The sequence below is a fragment of the Jaculus jaculus genome, chromosome 1 (assembly GCF_020740685.1).
Source record: "Jaculus jaculus isolate mJacJac1 chromosome 1, mJacJac1.mat.Y.cur, whole genome shotgun sequence".
Taxonomy (NCBI): Eukaryota; Metazoa; Chordata; class Mammalia; order Rodentia; family Dipodidae; genus Jaculus; species Jaculus jaculus.
In genome coordinates this window covers 283,382,560-283,401,379 of record NC_059102.1, presented here as the reverse complement: position 1 = coordinate 283,401,379, position 18,820 = coordinate 283,382,560, and positions in this window count along the sequence as shown.

The window sequence follows — 18,820 nt, the reverse complement described above, 5'->3', positions numbered from 1 at the left end:
GTTAAAGGAAGAGCAGAAGCAACTTGATAAGACTAGGTGAATCTTCTGTAATTAGAGCACTGAAAGATTTTAAGGAAGTTGATAATATTTAACTATTCTTATTATTAAGCAATTTAGGTGTTAAAGATTCATTAGGTTCATTTAAGATTTTCCTACACTGCAAGATATGATTTAAGCATTATTATGGTATTTTTAATTTGTATTGAGAACTTTACTGTATGAACATATTGCATAATGGTCATATTTCCATCTAATTAAACTCTTAAGCTCCCTCTCCCATCAGTCATTCCACTGAGGTCTCTCCTCAGTAGGGTTATTGGTAATAATTGTTGGGTCATAAATATACCAGTCAGTCTCTGTGGGAGAGGGGCAATGCCTACAGAAAGAACTTTCCACTCTGTAGCTCATATATTGTTTCCATCTGCTCCTCTGCTGTGTTCCCTGAGCCTTTGAAAGTATGGTATGCTACATTAAAGTTGAGTATTGAGCTCTCTGTGGTTTATTTTCTGCTTTACTGCATTTTGAGTCTCCTCAGTGTCTAACAGCAGCAATCATATAAAATCCACCACTTCCTCTGTAATGCCTCCTGGGCCCTGGTGGATGTGATGGATACAATTCATCTTCTGTGAGGGACTCAGCTTTCTTCTCTTGTCATATAGCTGGGTCTTGAGTCTCCCTTATTTACAAGGTCATCTTTGAAAATGAAGAGCTGTTTTTTTTCTCTCTTGCAGCTTTTAGTACTCTGTTTTCTGTGTTTATTCTTTTAACTATACTATGATATGTGGAGTTTCTTCTCTTGTCCTATCTATTTGGTGTTCAGTGTGTCTTCTGTACCTTGATGGATGTCTTTTTTCTAAGAGTAGGAAAAATATACTTGAATAGATTTATTGGAGACATTCTCTATGTCCTTGACCTGTGGTTCTTTCCCTTCTTAAAGTCTGGTAATTCAAATATTTAGTCTTTTTAAGGAATTCTGCATTCCTCTCATTTTCCTTTGCATGTTTTTTGAATTTTTCATTGATGTTAGACTTCTGATATATTTCCTTCATCTTGTTCTCAAGCTATGACAATTTGAATGCCACACATTCTATAATGTTGGCAAGGCTTTCCTGGGAGTCTTTTAAAATGGTTATTTCATTTTTGTTTCCCATTAGGTTTTTCTTCAGTGTCTTCATCTCTTTTTAATATTCTATTTTATTTCTTAATTTAACTTTCTTATTATCTCTTATAATTCAATCCTGCATTTGATCCTGTCCTCAAGAGTTTATTCTACTGTTCATTGAGCTCATTTGATTTGGTTATTGATTCTCATCTATTTCACTCAGCTATCTATGGAGATCTTTTGATTCTCTTCAATTTTATTCAGCCATCTATAAAGTTCTTTTACTCTTTTTATTGTTTCTCTTCCATTTCATGTAGCCATTTATTCATGGCCTTTTTAAGAGTCTTGAATATAATTATCATGGTTGTATTTTGGATTGAATGTCTGAAGTTTCTTCTAAATTTGTACTGGAGACTTCTAGTATGGAAATAGGCATTCTTTATAGAAATAATTTGCTTTGGTTTCTTGTGTTATTTCCTGTGTTTTATACTGAGGTTTCCCCATCTCAATATAGCTTTCTGTCTTTGTGAGACTGCAGGAAAAGCAGTTCTTGTGGAGCCTGTGTTGAATGGCCTGGTCAGCTGTGATCAAGGAGGGTGTTGGATGGCAGTCTAGCTATGGCTTAGGCTGAATTCATTGGAAGAACACCAGGCTTCTTCTTGTATATCAATCTATAGGAGGGTCATGTACTTTGGGATATTTCAGTTTGCTTAGTATAAACACAAGATTAGACATACTTTTTTTTTTTCAAATTCTAAATGCATATTGTGTTCTAAACTATTTGTCTTATCAGACCCCTAGAAATTATTTATCATGAATAACACAACATTCACACCATAGTTATTCATTATTTCCCATTTCTCAGGTCATAGCAATCATCATTCTATCCACTGTTATATAAGTCAATATTTATTATTTATGGAAATGATCTAATATATTTTTAAGTATTTTATTTGTTTTTTTTTAATTTTTATTTATTTATTTATTTGAGAGAGACAGACACAGAGAGAAAGACAGATAGAGGGAGAGAGAGAGAATGGGCACGCCAGGGCTTCCAGCCTCTGCAAATTAACTCCAGATGTGTGCGCCCCCTTGTGCATCTGGCTAACGTGGGACCTGGGGAACCGAGCCTCGAACTGGGGTCCTTAGGCTTCACAGGCAAGCGCTTAACCACTAAGCCATCTCTCCAGCCCATTTTATTTGTTTATTTGAAAGAGAGAGAGAGAGAGAGAGAGAGAGAGAGAGAGACAGAGAGAAATAATGGGCATGCCAGGGCCTCTAGCCACTGCAAACAAACACCAGATGCATGTGCCACCATGCGCATCTAGCTTATATGGGTCCTGGGACAATTGAACCCAGGTCCTTAGGATTTGTAGGCAAGTGCTTTAACTGTTGAGTAAACTTTCAAGTCTTATCTAATATTGGTTTTTATTTGACAAGCTTATTTAACTTGGCATAATGTCATTTAGATTTCTACATATGGTTGCAAATGGTCTTTTTTAAAGGTTGAATTATATTCTATTATATGAATTGTAGGTTTATACCTTTTAAGAAAGAAGGCAAGAGCTGATATAAGCCAGGTTGCTCTAAACTCACTATGGTTTTGAGGCTAGCCTAAGTGATTGGGATTAAATTTGTCCAGCCTGCTAGCTTCACATCCTAACTATTCATTTATTCAAGGACATGTGAGTTGTTTCTACATTTTGACTAGTATAATAATTCTACAAGGGATAGATGGGCTCACTTATCTCTCCTAGATCCTGATGTTAATTCCTTTGTTATAAGCCTAGAACTGTGCTGCTGAGTCATATGTCATACATTTATGTAAGATAACCCTTTATGATTTTCCAAAGTGGCTACATAAATGTCATATACTCGCTATCTTTTTAATGTGCTTCTATTAGTTTTGTTTGTCAAGTAAAATGTGTGAGTGTTCTATGTTCATGACAGGCATCGATAATGTTTCAATTTCTACAAATCACCCACATTTACCATATCTAACCATCTTCACAGAAATTGAGCCCATCTCTATTTTGGTTTTATTTTCCATGTCTATGATGATTGTTTATCTTTAGCAGTACTTTTTTCACCTTTAAAGGAATAAAAACTTTTAAAAGGATATTTGTTTTGAAGTGGAAAATGTTACATTGAACCTAACTATAATTTTACTGGTGTGTTTTATTTCAAAATCAAATTATAGAACTGTACTCTTGCAAATGCTTTCTAATAATAGAGTTATTCTGCTTTATGAATAATACACAATGGATTTTAGAAAATACATTATTTTCTTAAGAACATGGTTTATGCCTGTAACAGAAGCAGTATTCATTGAGCAGCAAAACATATTTCTCTGAAAATTGTTTTCACATAAAGAAAAGAAAAAGTAACTTGGTAAAAGATCATGATTCATTGCATATAGTAATTACCAGACTTCAAATGACATACTAGCATTACAGATATAGTTACTTGAATATGAACAATTTTAATTTTATCTCATTGTCAGGATTAGGCTATTCTGTAAAGCAAAGAGTAGCAGGTAATAACTGCTGAATTTGCAGATGTGGAAAAAATGTGTAAATTTTCAGTAATCATTTTTTTATCAAGTTGGATGAATGTGTGGTAATTTCTGTGAAATTTCCAATGTTTATTATTTCATAATCACTACCTACTGGAATTTTTGTATCTTACCATAAATTTAGTAGGTCAAATCAAATCTAAAAGATTAAACAGGTTAAAATAAGTTCTAAGCACATTGCTGAATATCCATTAAAATTTTTTTTGAAAAAAATATAATTTTAAACATAGGTTATAGTCTTGTAAGCCTTCACCCCTGGTCTCCATTTCCTCAGAGACCTCTTCAATAGAGTCATTGGTGTTGATTGTGGGTGAGGACTTCTGTCAGTCTGTGATTCGTATGTTGTGCCTCAGTATATGTCTACCCACACTGAGGCTCCTACAGCCTTTGCACCCGCTCTACCCCAACAGTCCCCAAGACCTGAGGGAAGTGTTAGCACTTTGTTTTAGTATTGAGTTTTCGGTAGACTCTGAATATTTAAAGAATTAATTGAATTACAATTCATTTCTCACTCATTCTGTAGGTAATTCTATGTTTACACTGTAGAAAATGCTGCTGAATTAGAAATGTGATGTGTCAACTCTTCCTTATATTAAATTTTCAGTATATGTGTTGTGTGAGAGCAAAGATTAGCAAAAATAAGCTGGTTTAACTGCATTTCTTGCTCTAATGTAGCCCCATTACATTTCATTTTTTTAAAAATTTTGTGATGAAATTTTATTTATTTATTTATTTATTTATTTATTTATTTATTTATTTATTTATTATTTACAGACATCCCTAGGAGGGATACATCATGTGTTAGCACCATCCTTTACCCTGCACCTGCTCCCATTTTGCCAGGGACCCTCCTTACTGGGTTCACAGGTATTCCCAGTGGTGTTGTGGGTTATGTGTTGTGGGAGCAGCAGTCAGTTACTGGGGAGTGATATTGCTTCTTGTCCCAATCTTTACAATCTTTCTGCCCCTTCTTCTGTGAAATACTCTGAGCTATGTTGGATGTATTTTAAGTCTACTTCACTGATAAGCTCTTAGGAGCTTACTATCTCTGCTTTGGTAGGTGTTGAATATCCTCTGATCTGTCTCCTGCACCCTTATACTGATTATCAGGTTAGTCATGGATGCTGAATTCTTCCTCATCTCCCCAATTTCTCTGTGGTTTCAGCTGAGGCTTGTCTGAAATGGGAGGAATAGTTTGTCTCCTTGGGTCTCGCTATCTTCTAAAAAAGAAAAACAGATCCTCAAGCTGGAGAAATGCCTTAGTGACTAAGGCATTTGCCTGTGAAGCCAAAGGACCCAGGTTCAATTCCCCAGGACCCATGTAAGCCAAATTCACATGGTGGTACATGTGTTTGGAGTTCATTTGCAGTGGCTGAAAGCTCTGGCATGTGGCTCTCTCTTTCTCTCTCTCTCTCTGCCTCTTTCTCTCAAATAAATAAAATGAAATACAAAAAAAGGCAGGTCTTGCTGTCATCATGGAAAAACAACAACAAAACAGATTCTCCAATGGAGAGTGAAGTCGGCAGAGGTCAAATGCTATAAGTCTTATTAATTTAGGGAGAATTTGATGGATATAGCCTCTTCTTTAGCCTGAGATTAGTGGGTGCTTGACATTGGATAGCATAATCTTTGTGTCCATAGGATTCTGACCTGGTTTCCAATTCCAGATATGGGTTCCTTTCTGATGAAAAGATCTCTTAGCTAATCAGAAAGCTATTGGTTACCCACTAAGCATATGTGTCAACATTCACTTATGTGTACATTTTGTGCTTGCTTCTGAGCAGCTTTGACCCTTGGTTGCTCAGACCATTGTTGGCCACTTTTCCTTAGTAGCTCAGGTAGTGTTTTCCAACACTAGAGGAACTAACTGGGGACTGGCTCCCTTCTGGATTTCAGCTCTCCATGTTTTGTGCCAGCAGCATATTGTATCTGCAGCAATAGGGTCTTACGTTTTACCTCAGGCAGGTAATCAAGTGGTTTGACAGAAGCCTGTCTTGTTTTGGAGACTTCGTAGATCACTCCAATCAACAGCTCACTGTGGGTAGCAATTGCATTCTCATACTGGGAGTTACAGGCCAAAGCACCCCGCACCATGTTTTTAATGTTAGGCTTCATCCATGCCCGCCCCCCTTCAGGCCCATGTTTTCAGATGCTCTTTCCATCTCCTGGTGAGGATTCAATTTTCAAATCTTCAAAGATAAAGGTTTCTATGGTACCAGTTGAGAGAATAACTGTGTGTGCTGGTAATTCTATTCTTGTATTTTTCAACAGTCTTCAAATTGATTTCCACAGTGTATTATATAAGTTTGTATTCCCACACACCTTGAATGAGGGTTACTGTTTGCCCACATCCTCGCCAACATTTGTTGTCATGTGATTTTTGGTCAAGTAAGGAAAATAGAAAAAAATAAATGTCATCTTTACTGGATTCTTCCAGAGTCTTAATATATTCCTTACACCTGATCATATGGTTTTGAATTTAGAAACTCTTAGATTTGTGTAAGGCCATTCATATTATAAATGATTATTAACTTATATTTTTATTCATTCATCTTCTATCACATAAAATGTCCTGCAGCAAGATTCCCTCTTATGTTGTGGGATAGCAAGCTGTCCTACACTGCAGCTCCCCGTTCTGCAACCCACAAGATGACTGTGTAGGACTCTAGAGTATAGTGTGTGGCTAAGACATACCATTCAGTACATTAGGCTCATTAAATGCATTTTGGTTAATGATGTCTTCAATTGAAATGTATAAACTGAGATATTACCCTATGGCAAGCAAGGAAGCATCTGTATTCTTTGAAATCACCTGAGAGCATAATAGATAGTGATAGGTAAGCTTTTCTAGAAGAAAGACAGTGAACATATACATCACTACCTTGAGGTATGTTTGGTGATAGAGATGCTTTCTCAACTGAACACTAAAGATATTCTCTTGGATGCCTTAAAGAAGCAAACAGTAGTCATATGACACTAAACTCTTCACAGTCCCTTGGGCCTACGTGTGACTATTATCCAACATACAACAAGAAAGTGGTACCCAATTCTTCAACTGTAAAATATAAATTCTTCCAAACAACCTGTGGGAGCTTAACAGAGATCTGTGCTCAACAAAACTGAGAGAACCGCACATAAAGCTACATGTTGATTGCAGCTTTGTAAGAACTGGGGCAGAATACATACAAGCTATTCAGCACAGAAACTAAATGATAATAAATGGATGTTGTTTTGATCTGCTATATTTACTCATCTGTGTTGCAACAATATACAACTAGTGCCTAGGCTTTGATTTAAACTAGGAAGTATGAAACCTATTCACAGCCTAAGAAGTAATTGTGATGATTCCTGGAGATATTTGAAAACCTTATCTCATTTATTAAGGTGATTCCAAGTTCAGGATATGTTTTGACTCTACAACCTGAAGTATTAAATGTTTTGGCCAGTGACTGTTAAGACTGTGAAGAGCCTTGTAAGCATGATATGAAACTGAGTACCTATCCTGAGCAAATTAAAGTGATGCTTTCAGAATCATGATTCTAAATGAATGTGGAAAACTGATTAATTGCCTGCATTAATTTTTCATTTTATTTTTATATGAAAAACATAGAGGATTAATAAATGTGTTTTGCACACAAATATGAACTATAGATAATGCATTACAAAGTTTTAGTAGAAAACATAAAAGCCAATACTGTGAATATGAGATCTGAGTACAGCAATGCCAGATCTGACAGATGGCATAAAGAACAACACACTACTTTAATATCTGAATAATATTATTAATGAAATATGAAAGCCCTAGAAAGGGAAAATCATATTTCCTTCTCCTTTTAGAAGAATTTAAAGACCACAGAATATTTTTATTTATTTATGTGCTAAGAAAGAGAGAGAGAGAGAGAGAGAGAGAGAGAGAGAGAGAGAAAGAGAGAGGATAAGCATGTCAGGATGTCTTGCTCTTATAAATGAACTCCAGACACATGCCTTTACCTGCTGAGCTATCTCCCAAATCCTTTATGCTTCTTTTAAGCCTACAAAAATTTAATAAGGAAACACAATTGTTTTTAAAATTTTTTTGTTTATTTTTATTTATTTATTTGAGAGCAACAGAGGGAGAAAGAGGCAGAGAGAGAGAGAGAGAGAGACAGAGACAGAGAGAATGGGCATGCCAGGGCCTCCAGCCACTGCAAATGAACTCCAGATGTGTGCACCTCATTGTGCATCTGGTTAATGTGGGTCCTGGGGAACTGAGCCTCAATCCACGGTCCTTAGGCTTCAGAGTGAGGCAAGTACTTAACCACTAAACCATATCTCCAGCCTCAATTTTTAATATTTATGTGTTTCCTACTTTACAGTTTTATTATCATTAGCACCTTCCATTAGGTAGGCATATGTGCTACAATATTTGTAAAAATTAAATGATGTCATTTTTAAACACTATTATTACCTCAAGTTCATAATTTACCATAGTATTGTCCATTGTTTAGCTGTTACAAGCATGTTGTCCCCATTACAATATTTTAATGTGTGTGTGTGTGTAATAAGTTTGGTGCTGCTGCAGCTGGTGACAGTGTGTGTTTGTGTGTGTATGTGTGTTTGTGTGCATATGTGTGTGCACACACATTTATGTGCAGATGCACTGGTAGGCACACAGAGAATATAGAAGAACATTCTTCAGGTGTTCTTCCTGTATTGACTGACTATGCATTTCCTTGCCACAGACTCTTCCCTGAATGCAGGTAATTGGTTTTCAGGAGCCTGTGATTCTCAAGTCTTAAGTCACCACATAAATGGGATTACAGATAAACTCAACCATTCTCAGTTGTTTACATGGGTCCTATGGAATAGAACTTAGGTGGTCTCAAGCCCTCATGTATGCAAGTTCTTTTACAAACTAAACCATCTCCCCAGCCCTATTGTAGTATCTTAAGGAATAGTTTACTTTGGTGAAATTCCCTGTGTTCTACCCATTCAAAGCTTTCTGAATCCTCCTAGGGTCCTAGCCCTGTCTGAAGGTGTTTCTATTTTAGCACCTGCAATATTGCTGCTTCATATCATACATGTGCAATTATTTAGCATGTTAGTCTTGTACACTGGCTCCATTTACATAATGTATTTGAGTTATTTTAATGTTCCTTATAGTTTAATAGCTCATATTTTTTAAAAACCGAATGAAATTTCACTTCATTGATGAACATTCAATCTATTCCTAATAACAAAGCATTTTCTGTAAAAATTTGGCAATTATGTAGTTGTTGACATAAACATTTTGGTGCATTATTGATGTAGACTTTAACTTATGATGTATTAGGTAAATAGAGGCATAGTTGCTGTATCATATGGTAAGGCTATGCTTAGCTTTATTAGGACGTCTTACTCCCTTCCAGAGCTATTCTATCTTCCACTTTACCAAAGCCAAGAGATATAATATTGCTCTTCTTCCTCTCCCACCTTTGGTATTTTGGTTATCATTAATTCTTCTTAAATAGAACTACAAGTCTGTCTCACCTACCATTTTGCTCAATCTCCATATCAAAGTGATAGTAGATATTCGACTATCTCCACTCAGAATCACTGAAAAATGTCTTAAGATTTTCATGGGACTTTTTTTATATTCTAATCAACTTATTATGCTAAATTGTGAATAATACTTGTGGAATATCAATTGAAAATACATTATAATTCAATTTTCCCAAATTGTTGTTTCAATAAATACATCCTAATGTGAGCAGATCTCTTTTTATTTATAAAACTAGGTCCTTACTAGAGAGATTTTCAGTTTGTTCTAAAATACAGTCCTTTTCCACTTCATTGTCTTAGTACATGTTGTTAGCCTTTGTTTCAGTTTTTTTTTTTTTTTTTTCTATATTTTTAACCATCTCTTTCTCTTGTTCAACCAACAGGTCAATTTCCTTGTCCTCATCTGAGCCTAACAACTGTCACAGTGAAAATATTTGGTGGTCATTGTTAGGTCAGAACAAAATGGAGTCACAGCAGGATGGCGACAGAGACATATAAGGAAGTTGGTCATCCACATTCTTCAAGAAACCACCCAGCCATTATCCCTTGCTTACCTAACAATGCCCCAGGTCTAGATTTCCTGCCTTCTTATCTCCCATCTAGTCACTTCTGGTCTCACACTCTAGCTATGTAATATGGCTAAAGAACAAAGGAGTTCTTTTTCCTTCCTCACCTTCCCTCAACTAAAGAGGTCTATACAACCAACTATCTGTAATCTCCAAGTTGACTGTGCTCCACAGGTGAGCATCAGTCCTGGCAGCTTATGCTTTTCCCTGAATAAAAGCTTCCATCTTTGCCTCCGAGTGCTCTCCATCATTCCCAAACCTTAGAGTCATGTGTTTTCTAATAGTGCATTGGCATATCTTGCTCACTGAAGCTTTGCCTAGCAACTTGTCATTAATGTTCACTACGCAAATGCATGCAGAATAGCATAGTTATATATTTAAAATGATGTTAGAATATGATCATGGAACTGGGGAAATGGATACATGGAAATAGTGCTTGCCATGCAAGCATGAGAACCAGCACCAACATATATGTTAGGTGGGTATATGTGGTGGCTCCCTCTAATCTCAGCTCTTGGGGGACAGAAGCAAGAGAATCCTGGGTCAAGCTGGAAAGCTTTGGGATGAAAAGAAAAAGACATTTGCTCAATAAACAAAGTGAATAGTGAGCAAGGAAGACACTGTACATCAATTTACAGCATGAACATGCATGTGGACATGTGTGTATGTACATGCACACAGACACACAGACACACAAACCCCTTCATGTGCACCAAAACTTATGGGTACCCACAAGTAGCAGAATGTGCATTCACATATACAAATACACTATACACACACATGCAAAAAAAAAAAAAATAGAAGACTCATTTACTATTAAAAACATTATAAATTTATATATATATATATATATATATATATATGTATATATATATATATATATTTTCATACTTTCTATGGAAAACATATGCTCTTTAAGAAAAAGGTTAAGTTAATGGGCTGGAGAGATGGCTTAGTGGTTAAGCGCTTGCCTGCGAAGCCTAAGGACACCGGTTCGAGGCTCCGTTCCCCAGGTCCCACGTTAGCCAGACGCACAAGGGGGCGCACGCATCTGGAGTTCGTTTGCAGAGGCTGGAAGCCCTGGCGCGCCCATTCTCTCTCTCTCCCTCTATCTGTCTTTCTCTCTGTGTCTGTCGCTCTCAAATAAATAAAAAAATAAATAAATAAAAATTAAAAAAAAAGAAAAAGGTTAAATTAAAAAGATAAATATTTAAGAAACGTCTTCTAATATTTTTATTGTTTGAATCCTCTCCAGTATGCAATTTTAATCAATCATATAACTATATAATATGTTATTGATGACATAATTCAAGATAGTTTTTTTTTTCACCTGTACAGTACATAGACAACTTTATAGCAATGACAAGGGTTAATATTGTACTTAAGTTATGAGCACTCTTTTAGATTTACTACAGCACAGTAATAAAATTTTGCATTTTCCTCATATATAACTGTGCCCTTTCCACAATTTCCTTTTGGAAGAAAATGTAGACACCATAAAATAATAAAAGGACCAGGATGTCATCTTGACAACTTAAGGCATACTAGTGTTGGCCCCTTGTTAGGTCTACTGGTAGTACCAGTAATTCACATTAACAAAACCATTTAAATAGAATTTTATTATAGCAGCTGGATTTTATGACAACAGTAGTAGATTGCTGTTAATAACTTCTTAGCTCCTGCAAGTCACCCTAATTAAACTTATTGCCTCACCAAATAAAAAATACATGAGAGTAGACAGTGGAGTTGCTGGGAATAGGAAAGTGTTCAGTGGGAGAGATAAATGGCAGGATAATGGGGGCTAAATATGGTCATAACAGATGATTATATGAAATCCTGAAAAATAAAAATTAACATGTACTAATTACATAAGAATTTTCTAATTAATTTTGTATAAGATATTCCTAGAAACTAAAACAGGAAAAATATACAAATGAAAATATACAAAAAGACAAAATAATCTGCTCCATATAGACTCAAATATTACATATTTAAATATACTAGGAGTTGTCTAACACCTTGTCATATATGCTCACTGAAGTGTCTGGTTTGAGCAGATTAAACTAAAATATACAAACATTTATGTTTAGTGACTTTGATTTTCTGTGCTTGTATTTATGCACTCATTACTTAAAGCAAGAATGGATTACTATAAAAGTACAATAGTGCTTCTGACATATTATTTGACATAGGGCCTCTGTCTCTGGCTTCAGCATTACTAACTTCTGGTATCATGATTTCATGGCTTTGAGTATCTGATTTTTGAACCATGACTCTCTCTTCTTTTATTCTTTCTTTATTCTACAGGGCTCTTGTTCTCATTGTACCCTCTTTCACTCTTGATGTACTCTTGAATATGATTTGGTAAGTGGTTGACCCTCTGCTTTTTCTGTACCAGATGAACATTCATCTGTATATTATTTTTGAGAGCCTGGAGAGACAAGATTCTTAACACAAAAGGAAACTGACCTAACATATAGCTTTGCATCGTTATGCCTCTAACTGATACCAAGAAACAGTATAGAAAAATAATCTATGATGTCTTTGAAAAAAAAAAAGCATTTCCATAGTGAGCTCAGGGTAGGTGCACAGACAACTTAAGGCCCACATACTCTTCTCCTTTCCCAGAGCCATACAGTGCATGCCTAATCTATAGCACATAGAAAGGAAGACTAGGTTTATCTTCTTGTTAACATCTTTAAATCTCCCCTTCTATGTTTTTATTACAAATATAACTTGAAGAATGAATAATTTCTATTTAGCTTTTGCACCGATTACCTGTGTGCTTTTTATTGACAATTTCCATAATTGTAAACAATATTCCATGGTAATTGCCCCCCTCCCCCCACACTTTCCTCTTTGAAATGCCACTCTCCATAATATGTCCACCCCTCTCAATCATTTTCTCTTTTATTTTGATTTCCTGATCTTTTCCTCCTATTATGATGGTTTTGTATAGGCAGTGTCAGGCACTGTGTGGTCATGGATATCCAGGACATTTGGTGCCTGGAAGAACACTTTTAAGGAATCCTTCCCTTGGCTCTTACGTTCTTTCTGCCACCTCTTCTGCAATGGACCCTGAGCACTGGAAGGTATGACAGAGATATTTCAATGTTGAACACTCCTCGATCACTTCTTCTTAGCACCATGGCATCTTCTGAGTCATCCCAAGGTCACTGCCATCTGAAAAGAGAAGGGTCTCTAACCAAAAGTGAGAGTAGCATTAATATATGGGTATGAACACACTAAGAGAAGTTCTTACTGTGCAGTTTGGTGAGCATAGTATATACATTTAACCAGACACCAGCAGACATTACATTCCTAGGGCTCATAACTACCCCTGGTGTAGGTTTTCAGTATCAGGGATCTATTATCTCTCATGGAGCAGGCCTCCAGTCAAATTAGAGGGTGGTTGTTTTCCCACATAACAAACATGCCACTGTTGCACCTATTTTCTAATTTGGCCTGTCTGGAAAAATATAAAGCTTGCAGTGTCTGATGTTGAGTATCTCCACTGGTGGTGATTTTTCTCTGTCCCATTGAATGGCATGCAGCATGGCTTTTTCCAGCTTCCTTTCAGCTGGTACACATGGAGGAGGTTTTTAGCTCAATTCCAGTAGGATTTCTCAATGACCTTGCAGCCCAAGTATGTGGAGTCTTCAGCAATAGGGTCTTGAAATCTCTTCCTGGTGGGAAATGAAAGGCCTCAACAATGGCCTGTAGTGTTTTGGGAGCATTAGGAATGTCCCTAGCCAACAACCCACTGGAAGGTATCCCATCCCTGACACTGAATTTTCTAGTGACAATCTATGGCTCCTGATTGTTCCATTGTCCAAAAAGGTAGGTTTCCATGTGAATTATTTATATCCTCTTAGATCTTGATTAGCCCTCCCTCCACCTTTCCTTTACTCATTCTCTTCCCCTGACCTCACTTAGGCCTTTTCACCCCATTAATCTGTTCTTCTACTTACATATATACAATACCATCCTATTATGTCCCCCCTCCCTCCCTTTCTATTCTCTTTATATCTCCTTTCTAGCTTACTGGCCTCTGCTACTGAGTTTTCCTCCTAATAGATTTCTAGACTCCTGTTATGTTTTTTTTTCCTTCTTCATTGTTTATAACTGTGACCATAATTTCATTCCATACACTTTCGCACAGATAAGAGAATATGTTCTCAGGACCCTATGTAGAGCTGATTACTTTCATTACAGAAGTGAGTTTTTCTAGGACAGGTGTAGCTAACACCCTACTCCCTCCCACCACCAAAGAGGAAAAACCCCACAGAATCTTTCATGTCGTACCTTAAGTTTTCTCTTGATTTCAAGAAATATCTTTAAGTTTCACTCACCTTTTAACTGGGGTAAATTAAATAATAATCTAGGCTTCAGTTTTATTGACTCTAGATGCAGTTTGGAGTAAATAGAATGAAATATACTTTTATCAGCAAAATTTTATGAATATTATTTTACCTATACTTTGTTCAATGTTTATTCTGCCTTGGCTTATTCTGACATCTGTTACCATGAATAAAATGAGTACATTTTAGTTTTTTACTACCCACCACTTGTTCAGTCTTATTTCCTTATATCGGTTATTGTTAAACATATGGAAATGTGAGGCCTTCATGGCCTCACAGAGAATATCATAACCCCACTGAAGTAAGCCTCCAGGATAATGCAAGCTGGGGCAAGGGGATGAATGAGAATAACCTACTATAATTTATAATGAAAATAAATAAATAAAGACATAGAAAATGCAGCACATAAGGTTCAACTTTATTATTTGCAGTATTTAGTAGTATGTGAAAATTACTTAACTCACTCAAGTCATAACAACATCAGGATTCTTCTTCTCTGGCATCCTAGTCCAGATATGGGGTGGTTTGAGGAAGGATCAGTTGAATATGGTAAAGTACAACTAATGGAACAAGGATTTCAGGTTCAATGAGCTAACTCATTAAATAAGTAGGATTGTTGGTAAGGATAATGCAGATAAATAGTTACAAGGACAAATAAAGTGGATAGTTAATCATATCTGCCAAGCAAGGATAAAACATTGGGAAAAAACTTAGAAGTCAAATTAATGATAAATTAACACTATAGGAACCAAGAATTGGAATGAAGAGCACATTTAGAAAATGTTCAACACATACTTGAATATGCCTGAAATATTCAGGCAATAAATGCATTTCTAACCACTGTGAGGAATATGTGAAAGGTTAAGATGCCATAGCTTCATTTTGGAGGAAAAGAGGGATGGAGAAGAGAGAAAGAGAAAAGATAGAGAGAGACTGGCTGTGAGTATGGTCATGCCAGGCCCTTTTGCCACTGCAAAGGAACTCCAGAGACATTCACCACATTGTGTGGTAGCTGTCTCTACATGGGTACTGAAGAATCAAATTCATGCCAGCAAGATTTACAAGCAAGTGCCTTTAACTGATAACTCATCTCTCAAGACCAAAAACAAAAAATATTAATTATACCTATTTGTAGAATATGGTGTGATAATTCAGCACAGCACATGCATGTTACATATGACTAATTCATGTATGATAGAAGCATTTCCATGTCCTTACACATAAGAACATAAAATAGTCCAGCAGCTGTACATGTTTTCAAGCACATGGCAGTATTTGTGTTCTGGAATATAGTAAGATTCACTTAGGGGTGTTGTTTCTAAAGGTATAATTCTGAATGCGAGTAAACCACCATGGTAAGGAAAACCAAACCTAGTCTGATATCTTCTGTGGAGCTCTACTCCTGCCAGTTTTGAGCTTCTCTTCAATTATTTTCTGATACCTACAAACACATTTTGTGATACCAAAAGTTGAGAACTATTTCAGATTGTCTCCTGTCTTAAAAATTTTATGTTTCATGTTAAACTTTAATAGGCATAATATAATGACTTGCATTAAAATTTTAATTTCAAATAATAATGATTATCTAGTATTAAATCATATGCAATTTCCCACTGTGCTGTAATGTATTATAGAAGGATAACATGATACTTTTTATCATCTTATAATAGTTAAATGAAATGACTGCTTTGCTTAATTTTAACATGAACATATGCCACCATCTTTTTAAAAGACCATGTAGAAACAGGACACATAATGCCATTGCAGCATATATTTAAATTAAAAACTATAGATCTTTTCATAATATTCTCTAATTAGCATGTATTCAATCATATATCTATTCATTATTACATAATGTGGAATTACTCTTAATCAAACACAGTTATCTTTCTTCCAAGCAGCATTAAACACCTATTATTTGTGGCACATTATCACAATATTGATAATCTCTGCATGTCACTAGTCAAGTCACCATGAACATAAGTACCCTCTGATGGCACCAATTTGACTGTCTGTCCTGGGAAGATAACACAATGGAATCCACACACCACCATGCAACTTAAACCATCCCTGTGAACAAATTGAAAGTGCATATACACATTTATTTTGTGTAAAACTGGTACATGGCATTGTCTATCACAAATTCAGTTTAGAACTGTAAAATTTAGTCACTAAATCATTCCATATTCCATAACATTTTCAGTAAGTTTATGATTTTATGATGAACTATGTTCAAAGTTTTTCTGGACCTTAGGTTTAACAGCCTTGTTAGTGAGCAATGTATGGAATTTCTTCCACACCATGATGAAATGTATTCTCCAAAATTATAAACCAAAATAAATCCGTTCCTTCCTCAAACTGCTTTTTCTCAGGTATTTGGTCACAAAAATGAGTAAAGTAGCTAAAACGTACTCTATATGGTTCTTTTGTGACTATTTTTTAAAAAAATTTTTATTAATCAGTTTTGTATTCAGTAAATACAGCCAGTTTGGTACCAATATTAGGCTCATCCGTGACCTACCCCCTCCCCTCGGACCCTCCTTGTTGAGGTATATGGGTCATGCATTGTGAAGTTAGCCCACAGTTATGGGTAAGATAAATGTCTCTGCATATCATGACCCAACATGTGGCTCTGATATTCTTTCCACCCCCTCTTCTGCAAAACTTCCCTGAGCCATGTTGGGTTCATTTTTGGTCTGCTTCAGTGATGAGGTGTTGGGGGCCTCTGGGTCTCTGGCTTTCTGATTTGGTAGGAGTTAATTTTTCTCTGTGTTGATATCCTTCCCCCTTGTGCTGGTATCCAGTTCACCAGGAAAACAGCACCCTTGCTTGTTTTGCCAATTTTTCTTAGTTTCAGCTGGGTCCCTTTTGAGGTATGATGTGGTGGCTCTCTCCTTAGGATCTATATCTATCTGAAAAAGAGAAGCAGATTCTCCAACAGGGAGTAAGTTAGCACCAGGACAAATGAGATAACTTACTTTTTTAATAGATAATTTAATAGGTGTAGGCCCTGTTGTAGCCCATGATTGATGGTAGCTTGATAATGGACAGTGGGCTTATGCTTTGATATGGTTCTGACTTGTTTCCTAGCTCCAGCTAGGGGTCTCTTACCACTGAGGGAATCAGTTAGCCCAATCAAGAGCAGTTGGTTCCCCACCATGGCTGCGTACCACTATTGCACTCGTGTGGGCATCACAACAGGTTATTTGCTGCTAAGTAGGTTAGACCATGAGTTGCTTGGACAGATATTGGTCATTTCCCCCCAGTTTCCCATGTAGCACCTTCTGGCACTAGACATGAAATCTTAATTATAGAACTGAGATTTTGAGTTTTAATATTTAATGCTATCTGTCTTCCCTCTCTCCTGCAAATAGTAAAATTTCTTTTCCTACATATCCGTGAACACAATCTTGTGATTATCATAAAATATTTGTATTTTTATTATTTGAAATTTGATAAGTGTCTGTAAAACTAATCTATTTAGCACTGAAGTTAATGAAGTAATGAAGTATTCATCATGTCCATAGTCTAGAGACTGTCTTTCTGGTTAGCATAACAGATGTCACTAATATAAAAGCTTCATTTCCAGAAAAAGAAAATGTTTAGTCATTCAGAGAAAATTAATCACACCAAACAATCATACATATATAGGCATTTCCTAATAAATATAATTATGTTTATAATGTTTTTAAACTAGGTGAAGAAATATTGTTGTAAATTCATTGTCAAATTTCTTATCTTTACTATTTACATGAGAATTATTTGGAATAGTCAATCTTTAGACATCCATGTATGTAACTAGCTTTGAAATCACATAAAACATAATCACCTATCTAAAAAGATGTGTATCTGTGTGTGGGATTACTATGCTGTTTAACAAAGTCTCTGCTGTTCATTAACTGCCCGTAGGCATATAAATGCATACTTCCTTCTTTGCTTCCTAGTTGCCACTTCCATCTCTTTTTATTCTGACAGAGCATAAGCAATATCAACCTATATATATCCTTATACAATCATGAATCCTGACATTAAAGAGATTTGTCACATAAACACTTGCTATTATATACATGGATGGTGAAGTAATTTTATTTACTTATTTTTATTTTGTTCTGTTTTTTGAAGTAAGGTCTCACTTTAGCCCAGACTAACCTGTAAGTCACTGTGTATTCTCAGGGTGGCCTAGAACTCATGGCGACATTCCTGCCTCTGCCTCCCAAATGCTGGGATGAAAGGCATGTGCCATCATGCCCAGCCTGAATTATTATCTTTTAAATTTGTTGGTAGCTGTTGATTTTTGTGAATTTGTTTCCAGTATGTCATCATAACTCTTATTTAGATGCCTTGTAATCTTATATTCTTTACTCTGTGATGGTATCTCATGCTATTTATTTGCATTTGTTAGTATGTTGGTAGAGTTTTTGGTTGGTTAATTTGTATAATGCTTTTGCAAAACTAAGCATTTCTTCTTTGTTAGTCTTAGATGATGTAATAATGCTTAAAATAAATAATGAATGAATTTAATCTTCCCACCGTCTTACTAGGAAATACAGTACACAGTCTTTTCAAAATAGTAGAAATGTTAGCAACCACTTTCTATAGTTATTTCTACATTGAAAAACTACTTGCTTTCTAATTTCTACTTTGTAATTAATTTGTTGGGAGATAACTTTTATTTATGTAGACTTCAGTTATTTCT